Consider the following 18,776-nt stretch of genomic DNA (forward strand, 5'->3'; position numbering starts at 1 on the left):
GAGGTTTGATTATGGAATAATCCGCAATCAAACTATAAGCTTTTGCAATGTGACTGTTGATAGGTGAAGCATTAGGGCAGGCATGTACAATCTTTTTTTGGTGCAATGGCTTAGATTGTACCGCTCCCGAAGATCTATTCCCATCCAAAAGGAAAACCAACAAAAACCAATGGGGGGGAACAGATTTGCCATACTAAAAATGTGCGGCTTTTAGGTAAAGTGATTTTAACTAAAATGACTTAGGTACACACTTTTGCTTTTTCACTTTGGTGCGAAAGAGATTTTTGAAGTGCAACTTTTCTTTGTTGCATAGCCCTCAAGAACACCACAACCTACACCAGCCTAGACTGAAAAAAAACTGGCTCGAGGCAACAGTTTCAAAAAGTCACATGAAGGTCTCAAAACAAAGTTTTTTGTTCTGAAGTGAAATTTCACAAAAAAAAGTGTACTAGCCCAATATTTATCACATGCCCTGCAAAATGTAATACATTTGTTGCATGTACTCTCGCCATTAAAACCTGTGTATAACACCAGTTCACCTACACTGACTTTGGTAAATGTCCACCAATCTGTCTTATTTGCTGTTTGCGATTCATAGTTTTGGGTGTCTGGTGGAAAAATGTTTTTCTAAAAACATCTGACTTTGTTTAAAAAAACTAAAACAACTTGCATTACTTACCTAACTGATCCCTGAACTGCTGATGTTTTTAGTGGTGGTCTTCATTTTCTGGTCTTGGTTGACACACAGTAAATGGCCGCTCAGGCAATTACTGGCTGCAGTAACAATCTTGCCATTCACAATGCCAGGAGTTGGTAGGAATGGTGTTCTATTGGTTGATGCTCTGCAGTTATGTCCGCATACTGTTGCCTATTGTAGTGTACCTCTATAAATGCAGTCATAGACTTGTCATTTCACTGTTCAAGCTTATACCCATGACATGCAGTTTTACTCTTAATATTTAGATGGCCTTTACGTGAAACATGAAAGCATATTTAGGATGACCTGCTGTGTACCTTTCCATCTATTCAGTTTGGGGCAAAGATGCAAAATAAATAGGCTTAGATCATATGAAATGATGATGTCTGCAAGTAAAATTGCTGTTTATTACCTTTTTGGCCTGTACATTATCAAATTACCAGAAAAATATGCTGAAAATTCTTATTATATTTGTATGTGGTTGTCTGGTTATAGAAATATTGCCAAAACTACTAACTGTAACTTCCTGGATAATTTTAGAATGGGTTTAACAAGCTCTACTCCTAACTCTTCTAAACTCCCTTGTCCATGAATTACCGTACATAAAATATTATTTTTTCACCTGTATTGTATGATATGAAGTTTGGAAATATTGTAAATACTATTTATACACAGTCCCCCCCCCCCCCCCCCCCAAAAAAAAAAAAAAAAAAAAAAAAAAAAAAGGAATGGAAAACCTAAGTTGGTGGTAGAGAAACAGTAACCCAGGTGTTCTATTTATATATTATCACCTTCCATTATTTGTGCCACATGGCCTCCCCAGAAACAGTTATCGCTAAGGAAAGCCTATATTATATATGTTATTGAAAGACAGCTCACACTGAATAAAGTAAAAAAGCAGAGCAAATACAGTACAAGGAAGTTGTGTACAAGGATAGGGACAAAATAGGGCTCGTGAAGCAAACTGTGGAGGCTGTAAAGGCAAAAGTAAGCAATATGAAGCAGTAAGACCTATTTTTTTTTTTTTTTTTTTTTACAAATGTGTCCATAGAGTTGTTGTGCTGATCGGGCCTGCTTCTTTGATCGGATGCCTTGCTCTATGTTCCCCATCCTAAAGGGTTATTCCTTGCTTATATAGGGAGTCCTGGGCATTGGACCTGCCTATGTGATGTTTGTGTCCAAGGACAATTCATGTGAATGTACATCCTGATGTGTTGGTACTTAACCCCTTAAGGACCGGGGTTTTTTCCGTTTTTGCATTTTCGTTTTTTGCTCCTTGCCTTTAAAAAATCATAACTCTTTCAATTTTGCACCTAAAAATCCATATGGTGGCTTATTTTTTGCGCCACCAATTCTACTTTGTAATGACGTCAGTCATTTTGCCCAAAAATCTACGGTGAAACGGAAAAAAAAATCAGTGTGCGACAAAATTTAAAAAAGAACGCAGTTTTGTAACTTTTGGGGGCTTCCGTTTCTACGAAGTACATTTTTCGGTAAAAATGACACGTGATATTTATTCTGTAGGTCCATACAATTAAAATGATACCCTACTAGGTTTGATTTTGTCGGACTTCTGGAAAAAATCATAACTACATGCAGGAAAATTAGTACGTTTAAAATTGTCATCTTCTGACCCCTATAACTTTTTTATTTTTCCGTGTATGGGGCGGTATGAGGACTCATTTTTTGCGCCGTGATCTGAAGTTTTTAACGGTACCATTTTTGCATTGATAGGACTTATTGATAAATAATATAAAAAGTGACCAAAAATGCACTATTTTGGACTTTGGAATTTTTTTGCGCGCACGCCATTGACCGAGCGGTTTAATTAATGATATATTTTTATAATTCGGACATTTCTCAGGCACTGAGCAGTCATTCGGCGATCGGACAGCGAGGAGGCTGTCCTGTCAGCTGTTCGGGATGCCGCGATTAGCCGCGGCTATCCCGAACAGCCCGACTGAGCTAGCCGGCCACTTTCGGTTTCACTTTTAGCCGCGCGGCTAAAGGGTTAATAGCGCGCGGTGCCGCGATCGGCGCTGCGCGCTATTAGAGGCGGGTCCCGGCTTCACTATGACGCCGGGCCTGCCGCGATATGACGTGGGGTTACTGTGTAACCCCGCGTTATATCAGGAGAGCAGGACCAAGGGCGTACCTGTACGCCCTTGGTCCTTAAGAGGTTAAATGTCCTATTGATGAAGTGAGCACAGGAGCTGCGCTCACTTCATACCCGACGTGTCCTGGCTGCTATCAGCAGCCAGGGACCAGTCAGTAATGGCGGATATCAGCGATCGCGCTAATGCTCTTCATTAACCTTTTTATATGTCATAAGCAGTACTGGTCATGGCATCTGCGGCAATGCTGCGGTTCTGATGGCTGATCGGATCATCCACTGTATGACCGCAGGGATCAGATCAGCCAAGATGGTGGATGTAATTCTCTTCACCTACCTCTGGCCGCTCTCACGGGATCTTCTTCTTCTCTGGTCTGCCTTGACAACCTGCCTGTAGGTAGGTTGCCATATCCACGTTTTCCTCTTGTAGGTAGCAATCCCGCCCCCTGTAGTAGGATCCCCAGCAGGTTGTTTGTTCCATGTAGATAGTTTGACCGCCCCTCTCTGAGGTACTTGCTTATATGGTTAACTCTGTCTGCATCCCTGTTTTGTAAAAATGTAGCTCTGTTCCGCTTCCACGTTCCCCAGTGTGGTGGCTAGTTTTACCATCGATATCATGGAGTCCTACGGAGGAGCATGTGACAATACACATCATGCTGCTTCCTCCATAGCGTTACACTTCACAGGTGCAGTGGAGGAGGAAGGGTGTGTATGGTCACATGCCCCTCCATATATATACAGTGGTCCCTCAACATACGATGGTAATTCGTTCCAAACGAGCCATCGTTTGTCGAATCCATCGTATGTTGAGGGATTCGTGCAATGTAAAGTATAGGAAGCTGTACTCGCCTGTCCCCGCCGCTCGAGATGGTGTCCCTGCCGCTCCCGATGGTGATCCCGGGCCTCCGCTGGGCTCTCCTGGTCTTCTCCGGTCCTCTTCTGTCTTCAGCAGCGTATTGACGTCATCGGAGAGGGCCGAGAAGACACCGGAAGACCAGCGCTGGACCCGGAGGGCACCCCGGAGCATCGTGGAGGGGTAAGTAATACTTACCGCACCACACGGGGAACATTAAGCTGCTATCCGGCAGCAGCTTAAGCATTTGGCGCTGCCGGATAGCACTTAAAGGGGTACTCCGGTGAAAACCTTTTTTTCTTTTAAATCAACTGGTGGCAGAAAATTTAACATATTTGTAAATTACTTCTATTAAAAAATCTTAATCCTTCCAGTACTTGTTAGCTGCTGAATGCTACAGAGGAAATTCCTTTCTTTTTGGAACACTGATGACATCACGAGCGCAGTGCTCGCTGCTGACATCTCTGTCCATTTTAGCAACCATGCATAGCAGATGTATGCTAAGGGAAGCATGGTGGCTCAGTGGCTAGCACTACTGCCTTGCAGTGCTGGGGACTTGGGTTCAAATCCCACTAAGGACAACAATAAATAAAGTGTTATTATTATTATAATAACGTCAGCAGAGAGAACTGTGCTCGTGATGTCATCAGAGAGCATTGCAAAAAGAAAAGAATTTCCTCTGTAGTATTCAGCAGCTAATAAGTACAGGAAGGATTAAGATTTTTTTAATAGAAGTAATTTACAAATATGTTTAACTTTCTGCCACCAGTTGATTTAAAAGAAAAAAGGTTTTCACCGGAGTACCCCTTTAATGCGATGGCCCCGACATGAAAAAGCATCGTATGTCGATGCTGACATCGACATGCGATGGCCTCTGAGAGGCCATCGTATGTCGATTTCATCATATGTCGGGGCCATCGTAGGTCGGGGGGTCACTGTATATAATATAGTACGGAGAAACGAGCCAGCACACTGGTGAAAGGAAGAGATACAGTTCTACAGAATGGAGAAGCATACAATCTGGTCAGCTCTCCTTTTTGTGAGTGGCTGTGCCATGGAAAAATTATAACTTGCTCCTTTTATCCTTTTCCTGACTAATAAATCAGTAAAATATTGAGCTTTGTGATTAAACTCTTGTCCCTGGATAATATGCAGTATGACATTTAATAAATTCATGGAGAAGGTTTGTTTTCCAGACTTCATTAATGTGCACTGAGTTAATAAATTTCCTACAAAGCAGTTTCTTATTTAAAGGAAATAATTTAAAATAATTTTTGATCACTACTCCACACGTGGCTGCCTCATTGCCCTGTAGAGGTTTGCCTTGATGGGAGTGATGTGTGATGTGCGAGGAAATTGAAAGTTCCTGCTGATTCCTCTAATCAACTCTTCTTTATTTAAAGCTGCACGTCTAGCTGCCGTTCACAACCTCTTTCTGGCCAGAATCTGCTCCATTTTTAATGTTATGTTTTTTTTTGTTTTTTTTTACTCAAAACATTGTTTCCATTTTATTGATGCTGATAGAAACCCTGGTCAACTTTATCCATTACCTAAAAGTGCGTGCCTGGGCATATCTGCAGTAGCTTCTGCTTTTAAAAAGGTACTCCAATAGTGTGTGTATATAGTAATGAAAATACATGGGTTTTCTGGGCTTTAAAAATATCCTGAAAAAAGTTTTTTTGTTTACCGTTTTTCTTAAATATCTAGCAAACTGTCAACTATTGCTTACGATTTACATGGGTAAAGTGATAATATATCAAGCATAAAACCACAGCAGTCATGTGTCCAATACGAAATCTGCATCCAATGATTGGATGATGCCATGGTCCACATCAAAGTTTCAGTAGTCTAAATGCAGATTAATGGGAGAACAGTAGCTTGAAGACACTTGCCCTGTAGGGGATTTTAAACAGGCACTTTCACTTAAAGTTTTGATCTGTCTGAGTCTTTAGACCCTGACTGATCACTAGAAGGAGCCAGGAGAAGTGCATACTAAACGTGTTTTCTCAGCTCTGTGCCACTTGACCATGCAGGACTTCCAATGTAAGTTAATGGGACCATCTCGGTCATGTACACCCAGAGCGGAGAGAGAAAGTGTTCAGCTGCCAAACACTCAGGCTCTGAGCCTCTGACACTGATCGATCAAAATTTTGACATATCTCTATGACTTGTCAAGATTGTGAAAGTGACAGGTACACTTTAAGGGTATGTTCACACTGCGAAATTTCCACGTGCCGAATAGCGCTTGTGAATTCCGTTGTATGAAGCTTAGAGGAGATATCCAGTGGTGAACAACTTATCCCCTATCCTAAGGATAGGGGATGAGTTGCAGATCGCGGGGGGTCCGACGGCCCGCGGGAAGGGGGCGTGTCGACCCCCGCACGAAGCGGCGGCCGACACGCCCCCTCAATGCAACTCTATGGCAGAGCCGGAGCACTGCCTTCGGCAATCTCCGGCTCTGCCATAGCGTTGTATTGAGGGGGAGTGTCTGCCGCCGCTTCGTGTGGTGGTCGACACCCGCTATCTGGCCGGAGAGCCTGGCCCCCGTACAGAGAGATCGCAGGGGGCCCCAGCGGTCGGACCCCCGCAATCTCAAACTTATCCCCTATCCTTAGGATAGGGGATACGTTTTTCACCACTGGACGACCCCTTTAACATTAGTGTGAATGTGCCTTTTGCTGACCTATTCACATGGAGGAAATTCAGCTTTGGATATTCCTCTACCGAAATTTATCAGCCAAAAGGAATGAACATGTTTATTCTTTTGGTGGAATTACGCACGGTCTGCATTTCCCTTAATAATTACAGTGATCAGGAATTATGCACAGAGATTCTGTAACTTAAACATACCCTAAAGGTGATTTGAGGGTGGTGGAGCTTGCAAGCAATATGATAGGATCCAGCACTCCTAAGGTCCTGCAGTTTATCCTAATTTCATCCTCAGTTCTGCTTTAATCCTGGTTCCACTGACCCTGCTGATCTTCTGACAGTGGGAGAACTCCTAGGGTACGACTTGGTGCCTTGTTGGTTTGATTGGTCTCTATCTCTTATCTCTTCTATCTATGGCTTGACTCACTGACTCAACACCCAGCCTAACCCTTGGACCTAGAAAGCTGAATTTTTTTCACAGGTGTTTTTAATACGTAGACGAGGAATAAGAAAGGATTTTTCAAAATTGAACCGTAAAGGGGTTGAAAATTTGTATGGAAAACCGTCATTTTTGAAGCTAGAAGCATGAAACTTTGTTTTTTGGCTAACAATTAGAGATAAAGAAATACGTGTTTTAATGTTTACTAAAATTCCATCCCTGAAGGGGTGAAATGGGGGTTCAATGTTTGTATGAATTAACCCCTTGCCGTAGAACGCTAGGTATACCCGTTGCTGTGGTACGGGAGGGTTATGAAGCGAGCTCAGGAGCTGAGCTCGCATCATACCCGCACAGTCCCGGATGCTATTAGCAGCCATGACCCGTGGCTAATGCCGGACATTGCCGTTCTGGAAGATGTCCTGCATTAACTCTTTAGATGTTGAAAGAATTTGGGTTGTTTGGATGCCCGTAGACTTTGCCCAGAGCGGCCTCATTACTAAAGGATCGTAAAAAGTAGATCTGTTACCCCAAATTTAACGTGAGCAAAGCCGTGGGCAAAAGCTAGTGCTCTATATTCTGCCTGGTTACTGGTGATTGCCCTTAATGCCATGCATTTCTTTTGCTTATCCTATATAGGGTTTGAACTTGATTAGCATCCTTTGATTCTTTGCACTTTTTTTTTTTTTTCCATAAATTGTGGATATTTAAGCATGAACAATCTTTAATTAACCATTCTTACGAAACCTTGTTGAAGTCAATACATTTTAAAACCAATAAGTCATCCAACATTACCACAACCATTCTCGTTGCGGAAAGCCTCCGAAAGCTCCTCTTTGTTGCGAGCCTTGGTGCCTGACGACCACTCATTCTCCACTGCCGTCACTTCCCGCGCTTAAACAACGTAAAGAACATTGACGGAGTGAACTGACAAAACTTTTCGCAACACGAAACCCGCGTACGACACAAGTGTGCACCACAATAGTAAATATGTTGTGGGGGGGGGGGGGGGGGGAAGACCCGAAAAACCACAAAACCAACAGGGAAATCATAGTAAATGAGGGCCACTGTCTCTGTATTATATGGAAAGAGGAGGCCTTCTCAGAATAGTATACAGCAGAGCATTTGTAAAGAATCTGTAAGATAAACATATGAATTGGAAAGTTATGCTGATGACATGGATTGCCATGTCCAATTAATAGAAATCATCCCGAGGCCTAGTGTTACATGGCATAGTTCCTTTCTTCCTGCCTTTAGTCATTTAGTAATCAGAAAATGCTGGAAGCTGTTGCACCACAGCATTGGTAACGTGACAAAAACATTATATAGAGGAAGATTTAATAAAACCTATGCAAAGGAAAAGTTGTCCAGTTGCCCATAGCAACCAATCATAGGGCTGGGCGGTATACCGGTTTCTACAAATCATGTTACCCGCCAGCGCTGTTCTGCTCCCCCCCCCCCCCCCAAATCATGTTACCCGCCAGCGCTGTTCTGCTCCCCCCCCCAATTATCAGCCCAGCGGGGTACTACTCACATATGTCACCCGCAAGCACTGCCCTCCTCTTTGTTGCCGGCCTCTGGCGCTGGAAATCTATACTAAACGCCAGTGGTCTCCAAGCTGCGGACCTCCAGGTGTTGCAAAACTAAAACTCCCAGCATGCCCGGACAGCCAATGGCTGGGAGTTGTAGTTTTGCAACAGCTGGAGGTCCGCAGGTTGGAGACCACTGTTGTAGGCTGTATCCCTATGTAGGGAAGTTTAAAGTTTATTTTGCTTATCTTTTGCAGCTTGGGCATAGGGATACAGCGTAGAGGAGTGGTCTCCAACCTGCGGACCTCCAGCTGTTGCAAAACTACAACTCCCAGCATGCCCGGACAGCCATTGGCTGTCCTGGCATGCTGCGAGTTTTAGTTTTGCAACATCTGGAGGTCCACAGGTTGGAGACCACTGGCATTTAGTATAGAGTTCCAGCGCCGGTGGCCCGCAACAAAGAGGAGGAGGGCAGTGCTTGCGGGTGACATATGTGAGTAGTAGCCCGCTGGGCTGATAATTAATTGGGGGGGGGAGCAGAACAGCGCTGGCTGGTAACATGATTTGGGGGGGGAGGGAGGAGCAGAACAGATGATTTGAGGGGGGGAATTGAAACAAATACCGTGGAACATACCGCCATAAGTTACAAAAATACTGTGATCAGATTGCTTATTTCATTTTACAGAGGCCTTGTTAAAAATGAAAGAAGCGAACTGATGGGTTGCTATGGGCAACTGGACAACTTTTCCTCTGGACAGGTTTTGGTAAATCTCCCCCTATATTCTTGTAAGTTATCATGTTTAGAAAGATTAAAGGGTTTATCCAGGAAATGAAAAAACAGAAATTATTACTTTCAAAGACTGCTCCCTGTCTGTCTCCAGGTTGGGTGTGGTTCTGCAGCTCTGTTCCATTGAAGTGAATGGAGCCTAGTTGTAATACCACACCCAAAGTGGAGACAGACAGGGAGCTGTCTTTGAAAGAAAATAGGTCTGTTTTTCCATTCCTGGATAACCCCTTCAACTTGAAAGTAGAGTCATATGGGCTTTTGAGTATCCCCATCTTGGGCATCCTCCAACACCATTCGTCCTGTGAGCATCTAGTCTTGTGCATGACCTAGTTATTTCTTTAAAATGGTGGATATATCCTCTAAGAGGGTGACCTTGCTTTCTTCCAAGATAGCAGCAGCAGCCAATGTCCTAATGTCTGAGCCTATATACTTAGTCATGGGTGTGTCTATTATCATTGAAGGGTGATATATATATATATATATATATACACACACACACACACACACATATATATGTGGATCATAACACGTACAGTCCTCCTACTTAGTGGGCTGGCATTCGATTGTGGGTATATCATTTTCTGATTGGATACTTCTGTATACATTCCATGTGTACTGAAATCATGTTAAAATGTGTTAGTAGGTTCTAAATATATATTAGGGCTAAGTTAACGATTATTTTAATAATCGATTAGTTGACGATTATTTCATCAATTAATCTGAAAAAGTCAAAATGCCAAAAAAAGTGGTTCAGCTGATTTTACTTGAAAAATTATGTACAATGGCCATATTAAAAGTTTCAAGCATGTGTTGTGACCAAACAGCAGCAATTTTGGATTTTTTTTTCAACGTTTACGCCGTTTATCAATATGTACTGTACAACATTTATCATTATTAATGATCCTGTACAGAAACAAGCGTAAATTTGATACTGCCGCATGGGTAACTGTCTGAACTATCAAAATAAGATGTTAATGATTTACTAACATTTAATTTTAATAGCTCAGACAGTTAGCCATGCGGCGGTATCAGATATGTAAAAAAAAAAAAAAGTACTTTCTTTTTGTATAGCAATAGGAAAAGGGAGCTAATTTTTATTGGGGGAACAATTTTTATTTACTTTATTTTTACACTTTTATATAGCACTCCTATACACATGGGGGGGTATGTGCAGACTGCAGAGCATTGCACCTGACCCATGTCTGTAGTACAGACTCTGTAGTACTACAAACACTAGGGTGCAAATGCTCTGCACACACACCTATGTGTATATGTACTACATAAACACTGCTTTAACCATGGGGGTATGTGTAGAGCATTACAACCTAGTGTCTGTAAATGACACACTCAGCTCTGCTACATACAATCAGCTCTGCTACACACACACTCAGCTTTGCTACATACAATCAGCTCTGCTACATGCACACAATCACACACTAAACTCTGCTGCATACACACAATCACACATAAACATAGACTTAACAGCCTACCTCCTTCTCCCTCCCTGCACATACAGTGATATATTCTTAGCTTGTACAGTCACCATGGTTACACTACACAGGTGCAATCTCCTGCACTCATCAAGGGGATTTTGAATTTTACAGTTTGAACTGTGCCAGGAAGGGGAGAAGCAGCAGCACACATGATTGGTGAGCAGTGGGTCAGCGGAGGGTGGGACAGGGACATGAACAGAGGGTGCGGCCTAGCATCTGACCGTGCGCCCGCAGCAGCCTTATGACCGCCGACAACGAATCGAACTATTATTCGATAACTGGATTCGTCGACAACTAATCCCGTTATAGAATTTCATTGATTTTATCGAATAATCGTTGCATATTAATAAAATATTAGGGATCGAGTGATTATCTGTATTGGCCCTAAAAAATCGATATTGGTTGATCCCTAATAAATAAAAAAAAAAAAATAATAATATATATATAATCTCCAACCCACTGACTTTTTCATGCTATGTATTGTATATCAATTAAGCCTTATACACTCAGATCTTGAATAGTGATGTTATTCATTAAAACATATACAGTGACTTATGATGGCCCCGACATATGATCATTTGAACATATGATGGCCTCTCAGAGCCCATCGTATGTTGAAGGCAGCATCGACATATGATGCTGCTGTGTGTCGGGGCCATCGTACAAACAGCTATCTGACAGCGCTGACAACTTCAGCAACTGACAATTGTTTAATGTGCCCCATGTGCCCCGTTCTGCCTCCTGTTACTCACATGCTGTCCTGCTAACTCACGCAGGCTTCCAATGTGAGCTCCGTGTAACCCCCCGCCCCCCCAGTGCAGCCATAGCCAATAGCCTGCAGCTTCTTGCTGCAGGCATCCAATGAGCTGCTGGCTGCCCTCCCCTTCCTTTCCTATAGAGCTGTAGTCGGCAGGATCGTAATGGAGGACATTCTGTCCCCCCTGAAGGTATTTAAAGAACTGTACAGTACTGTATGCGATGTCACACATCACATACAATACATATACACACTATACACCCCATACATCAATGTTTCCCTATCAGTGTGCCTCCAGCTGTTGAAAAACTATAACTCCCAGCATGCCCATACAGCCAATGGCTGTACATGAAAGCTGGGAGTTGTAATTGTGCAACAGCTGGAGGCACCATGGTTTGTTAAACACTCCCCATACACTCCACATACAATGGTCATCCCAGAACCAATTAGCAGTTTCACATAGAGATATGTATTCAACATACAATGGTTCCGAGGCCCCAGAACCAATTACCATTTTTACATAGACATATGTACTCGACATATGATGGTTTCAGCATATGATGGTTCTACTGGAACCAATTAATATCATATGTTGAGGGACCACTGTATTGCATTGCATCATATTTAACATCACTACCTTCTCAGCACTGATTTGAACATTACCAATGTGGCTAACAGGCCACATGATAACATTTCTTGTGGTAAAGCTTTTTTTTTTAGTGTTGAAGGAAATGATGAGGCAATACATATTTACTAACTTTAAGTTTATTTGAAATGTGTTAGGCTGGGTTCACACTACGGTTTGTAATTACGGTTCCCGAATATGGCTGAGTGCGGGCGCCGCGATTAAGCCACGCCCACACCTCCTCCCAGGCGTCTACGGGAGCCGTAGTTCAAATCGTAATGTGAACCCAGCCTTAAAGGAAAACAGTCATCCTGTTCACTCACACTAAACCCAATACACCGTGTTATAGTGCGGGTGAACAGGAGACCGATGCGGGGTCTCTGACTCGTATACATATCTGCAGTCCAGCACCCGATCCCTCTGAAGATCTTCTTCTTTCTGCTCCGAATTGCATGCTGGAGGCGGGCCTGCCTGGTGAATTAGAATATTCATGGTTGCTGGTCACGTGAGCGCTCAGTAGGCACAAGTGCTCACGTGACCAGGGACACCTCCAGCGCACAATTCAGTAAAGATAGAAGAGGATCTTGAGAGGGACCGGGCTCTGGACAGAAGGTATGTATATTAGTCAGAGACCCCGTATCGGACTCCTTTTCACCCACACTATAACCTGGTGTATTGGGTTTAGTGTGGGTAACCAGGGTGACCATCTTCCTTTTAAATGGTAAATGGCTTTTGTTACTATTGGCAATCCTCCACTGTTCTTCCATTGTCTGTACAAAAGGCCTTTCAGTAACTTACATTTCTGCATTTGCTTTTTTTGTGTGTAATGTGCTCTAATGTGACTTTGTGTCATACTGTATTTCCTTTACCATCTTACATACTGTCTCTATATTATATGGAAAGAGGAGGCCTTCTCAGAATAGTATACAGCAGAGCATTTGTAAAGAATCTGTAAGATAAACATATGAATTGGAAAGTTATGCTTATGACATGGATTGCCATGTCCAATTTATAGAAATCATCCCGAGGCGTAGTGTTACATAGCATAGTTCCTTTCTTTAGTCATTTAGTAATCAGAAAATGCTGGAAGCTGCTGCACCACCCCAGGGACATGAAGGATCTTTTTTATAATACGTTTTATGGGCTTTTGTTTTATTTTGGTTCATTTAACCTAAATATATATAGGGGGAATAAATCAAGTAGTATAGAAGATATTTAAGCATCAATTTGTCCTTTACACAGCTTGTATATTGTGTTCACATAATGCCTTGAGTAGGCAAAGGAAAACTTAGTAGCATAGATTCCATCACTCTTGGGGAAAATGAAATTCTTCTTTGTTTTGTACAAAGGAGAATAACATGCAAGGTGTTCAGACCTTTTACCGATCGCTAGATAGAGGTGGCAGAAGCATGGTATGGCTCAGGGGGAGCTTACTTGTCAAAGGTTTTGCCAAAATAACAGGCACAGTTTAAGATCTCTGCTTAAAGGTGGTGTCTGGGCGTTATTGAACTTTAAATATACTTCACATGTATACTTGCTGAACTGGCATTCCCTGTCTGCATGGCATGTCAGTGGACATTTCGTAGAAAAGGCCTGAGGCAGCAAGCACGTAGAGAACTAGTCCTACTCTACTTCACCAGGTTCTTCTTCAGCTAACAGTGTTAAATGGATTATCTAGGTTTTATTAACTTTACAAAATCGTTCCTGTGATGCTAAGGCATGTCTTAAGTGCTTTGCTGGTCTTATATGTGTGGGGTGGATAGACCCCTTTTTAAGTAATTTCATGGTCACCCCCAGGTTTAACATTCCTCTGGTCTGAGTATGGCTGATCACTGGGGGCTTGGCTTCTTCTGGTCTTTCCTATTAAGCCAGCCCCATGATGACAGCCCCAGCTGTACATGTTTCTGCCCCTGTGATTAGCTGTTGTCTCTAGCCGAACAGGATTCTGGGAGGTGACCAATGCACGTTAAGCTGGACAAACACAGACTGCTTGGACGTGAAGTTTAATGGTGACAGGAAGGGAAGATGTAACTACTGTAATTGGTCCTTTTTTATATTTTCTTTTCAATATAAATATATATGACTTACTGCATGTATAGAGTTGACTGGATATTAACAAACATGTGGTAATTTATTTACGTATATTGTAGTAATTCATTACTACAGTCACATGATGATAAATTTTATTTCCATTACAAATGTTGGACAAGAATTACATGTCCTGCAGTATGTCTCGTCTACTGAATTAATTCAAGGCCCTATGATCAATGTAGTTCAGTAGAAAGCTTTTCACTTCGCAGCCATCGCAGGGAGTCTTTTCAGCACTGTTGGGATGCGGAGGACCCCGTTCTTCTTATTGGTTGTCGTGCTATAATATTGATTGTCTAGATTTCCCTTTCAGAATTATTTAAGTGTGTGTGTTCTATAATGCTACTATGTCTTTGTGTTCACTATTGTGTTGGTGTTCATAAAATAGTCCATTATTAGTTGAACAGCCAAGGTAAACAGCCACTGTGAGTAAATGTTTGCTCTATCTGCAAAGTTGAAATTGTTCTCACCCACCCATTCACAGGAAAATACTGCGTGTAAGATTACATATTGGCCCTGATTTACTAACAGTGGAGTGTAGTTTTCTTTGTGGGTTTTAATTACCTACAGGTTTTTTTTTTCCACTGTATTTTCTAAGGTTTCCCTACATTATGCACTTTTCCCTACACTTTGCTTTTTTTTACACCTGCTCTGATCTGTGGGGTTTTCCTCAGCTCAAATCCACCACATTTTCTGTGGAAACCTTAGTAAATATGTTGGGTTTTTGTGAAAATGTTGAACACGCCCCTTTTCTGTGACCATGCCCCTTTACCCGGCGGCCATGCCCAAGGTGAGTTAGTCTGGTTTTTCTCAATTCTGGTGCAATGCGCCAGAATCTGGCACACATGCCGACAAAACATGTCGGGTTTCCAATAGTAAATGAGGGCCATTGTGTTGAAATTGCTTGAATTGTATATAATAGGGAAGTCACGATACCGATACCAGTATACTACCAATACTGGACATTTGCATCTGTACTCATGCAAATGTCCCCAATACCTAATCCGGTACCTGCCGATGGGAGTCCCGCTAGCAGGTATCACAGAGATGTGGTAAGCCGCCTGCACGCTCAGCAGCTGAGCGCACATCATAGTCGGGACCCGCATTAACTCTTTAGACACTGCTGATCAAAGTTGATCGCGGTGTCTAAAAGTCCTGAGATGTACTGCCGGTTAGCTCAGGGATGCTGATCAGGAACACCGCTGTGTAATCGCGATGTCCTAATCAGCTGTGAGGCAGGCCGGAGGTCCCTTACCCTGCTCCGTGCATCTGATCGTCACTCCTTTACTGCTGCCAGCCATGGCAGGCATTAGAAAAGGAGCGCTGATAACACTGATCACTGCTATGCTATGGCATAGCATTGATCAGTATGCAATCTACAGATTGTATGTAATAGTCTCCCATGGGGGTTAAGAAAGTGGGTAAAAAAATTTGTAAAAAATAATAAATGTTAGTTAACCCTTTCAAAATAAAATTTTTTGAATCACCCTCCTTTTCAAAAAAGTTTACTATTTTATTCTATTTTTTTATATATATATATAAAAGCCCTTTCTTTTATAAAAACAAAAACATTTTTTTTTAGATGTGCCTGCTCAGAGCAGCAATACACCACTAAGAGCAGACACACTGAAGCTATGTGCGAGTTGCTGCGCGTGCGCGATGTTCTTGCACAAATCGCGGCTGCTCAATGAGCTAGGCCGAGAGCGGCTGTGATGTGCGAGTACACCGCATGCACGCTGCGACTCGCACATCGCAATGTCTCTGCTCATAGCGGTGTATTGCTGCTCCGAGCAGGCACATCTAAAGGCATCACGTAGCGGTCCTTTAGCAGCAGATCCACAGCGTAAAATACGCTGTGGATCCACACGTGTGAATGTACCCTTAAGGAAGAAAAAAAAACTGCCACATGACATTGAAAAAAAGTATCAGTACTCGGTCTTAAAAAATAAATAAATGTCAAAAAAAAAAATGGTATTGGGACATCCCTAGTATATAAAGTTTTACTATATGCCTCATGGAACATAGCAAAGATTTACTGTATATTGATCCTGTGAATAACTTCTGTAATGTTTGTTCTCCTGTGTGGAGGCTAGAAATGATACTATTCACATGGTTATATAATGATGAAAAAAATATGTATAAATGTTAATGTCATTGTATCTGAATAGTTTGTGTAGCTTCCAACTCTTGGTGCTAGTGCTGGGGGCACATTTGATTGGAAAACACAACCACAAAGTGCACCAAAGATCAGGCCTGAAAAACATAGAATTGAAGGGTACTAGGCCGGTTAGGGTCACACCTCATTTTTGACAGATCCATTGTACTGGCTTGCATCCATTTTGTGTAAGTTGTACCATAAGATTGGTACAAAAGAATGATGATGGCTCTTTACCTGGCTGTTTACATCTGCATTGGGGGTCCTATTTAAAGCATCCATCACAGATTCCATAAAAAATGCAAGACAAAATACAATGCTCAAAAAAATAAAGGGAACACTTAAACAACACAATGTAACTCCAAGTCAATCACACTTCAGTCCATTCAGGAAGCAACACTGACAATCAATTTCACATGCTGTTGTGCAAATGGAACAGACAACAGGTGGAAATTATAGGCAATTAGCAAGACACCCCCAATAAAGGAGTGGTTCTGCAGGTGGTGACCACTTCTCAGTTCCTATGCTTCCTGACTGATGTTTTGGTCACTTTTAAATGCTGGCAGTGCTTTCACTCTAGTGGTAGCATGAGAAGGAGTCTACAGCCCACACAAGTAGCTCAGATAGTGCAGCTCATCCAGGATGGCTGTGGCAAGAAGGTTTGCTGTGTCTTTCAGCGTAGTGTCCAGAGCATGGAGGCGCTACCAGGAGACAGGCCAGTACATCAGGAGATGTAGAGGAGGCCGTAAGAGGGCAACAAACCAGCAGCAGGACCGCTATCTCCGCCTTTGTGCAAGGAGTAGCAGGAGAGCACTGCCAGAGCCCTGCAAAATTACCTCCAGCAGGCCACAAATGTGCATGTGTCCACTCAAATGATCAGAAACAGACTCCATGAGGGTGGTATGAGGGCCCGACGTCAACAGGTGGGGATTGTGCTTACAGCCCAACACCGTGCAGGACATTTGGTATTTGCCAGAGAACACCAAGATTGGCATATTCGCCACTGGCACCCTGTGCTCTTCACAGATGAAAGCCAGTTCACACTGAGCACATGTGACAGAGTCTGGAGACGCAGTGGAGAACGTTCTGCTGCCTGCAACATCCTCCAGCATGACCAGTTTGTTGGTGGGTCAGTAATGGTGTGGGTTGGCATTTCTTTGTGGGGGGGAACCATATGCTGGTGCGGTTGGCCCTGGGTTTCTCCTAATGCAAGACAATGCTAGACCTCATGTGGCTGGAGTGTGTCAGCAGTTCCTGCAAGAGGAATGCATTGATGCTATGGACTGGCCCACCCATTCCCCAGACCTGAATCTGATTGAGCACATCTGGTACATCATGTCTCGCTCCATCCACCAATGCCACGTTGCACCACAGTCTGTCCAGGAGTAGGCGGATGCTTTAGTTCAGGTCTGCGAGGACATCCCTCAGGAGACCATCCACCACCTCATCAGGAGCATGCCCAGGTGTTGTAGGGAGGTCATATGGGCATGTGGAGGCCACACACACTACTGAGCCACATTTTGACATTACATCAAAGTTGGATCAGCCTGTAGTGTGATTTTTCCACTTTGATTTTGAGTGTGACTCCATATCCAGACCTCCATGGGTTGATAAATTTGATTTCCGGTGATAATTTTTGTGTGGATTTTCTTTTCAGGACATTCAACTATGTAAAGACGAAAGTATTTGATACGATTAGTTCATAAATTCAGATCTAGGATGTGTTATCGTAGTGTTTACTTTATTTTTTTGAGCAGTGTAGTATAGCGTGCAGCGCTATTTTGTCCGGGAAAACAGCCAGGCAGAACACCTGGCAGACTGTTAAATTCAGTAAAGTCCATCTGCCACTGTTAGTGCCCATCATATAAGGGATCTATCCTAACCATTATTTATATTGTTCTGTTACTATGATTGAGGTATTAAGATGCCGATGTCAACCGGATATTTTCTGTAGTATCCTGTTGCCATAGACCTGCATTGTGTGTGTGGGTTGTCCCAACTTGTTCCTTCCTGCCTTCTCTCCTACTCCAGCCTGTTTTGTATTGGTCAGGAAAGTCGAAAGCAGCCAAAGTAGAGAGGTTACGCAATTAGTGCAGCTTTCATTGACTCTAATGGGAGTTGTGAGACCAGCATAGCCCTGTTGGATACTATGTTTCTGTAACTTTGGGAGTTGCATAAAATGGCAGCCCTTGCAGAGCTATGCTGTTTCCGTAACTTCCTGTTGCCTTCAGCTTTCCCGACCACCCCATGTCGCTGCAAACAGGCCGTAGGAGTGGAGAAAGCTGAAAGGTTCAAGCTGGGACAACCCCTTCTAACACAACAGAAAAAAGGAGGCATTTGTTTGTCTGGTAAATAAACGGATAGTAGTGAAAACTTTTTACCATGACAGAAGCTCCATTCAAAACCTACAGATCCATTAATGGATATGTGATGTGTTACTTTGTAATTATTTATGTATACAGAAATATGAGCTAGTGCTACTGCTTTCTCTTATCCAGGTCTAGCCTTTAGCTAGGTTTATACCGTAGGTACAGTCACTGTGCTCATGGTGGTGCTCAGTTATGCAAGTAAACAGTCTCTTATACAGATATCAT

General features: G+C 42.8%; 1 protein-coding gene across 3 annotated transcripts in view; it reads left to right on the forward strand.

The window, feature by feature from the left end:
* The window catches only part of SH3GL2 (SH3 domain containing GRB2 like 2, endophilin A1), a 175,315-nt gene that overhangs the window by 12,877 nt on the left and 143,662 nt on the right, over positions 1-18,776 (forward strand). The gene's annotated exons all lie outside the window — the stretch shown is intronic.

The sequence above is a fragment of the Hyla sarda genome, chromosome 1 (assembly GCF_029499605.1).
Source record: "Hyla sarda isolate aHylSar1 chromosome 1, aHylSar1.hap1, whole genome shotgun sequence".
NCBI classification, from domain to species: Eukaryota; Metazoa; Chordata; class Amphibia; order Anura; family Hylidae; genus Hyla; species Hyla sarda.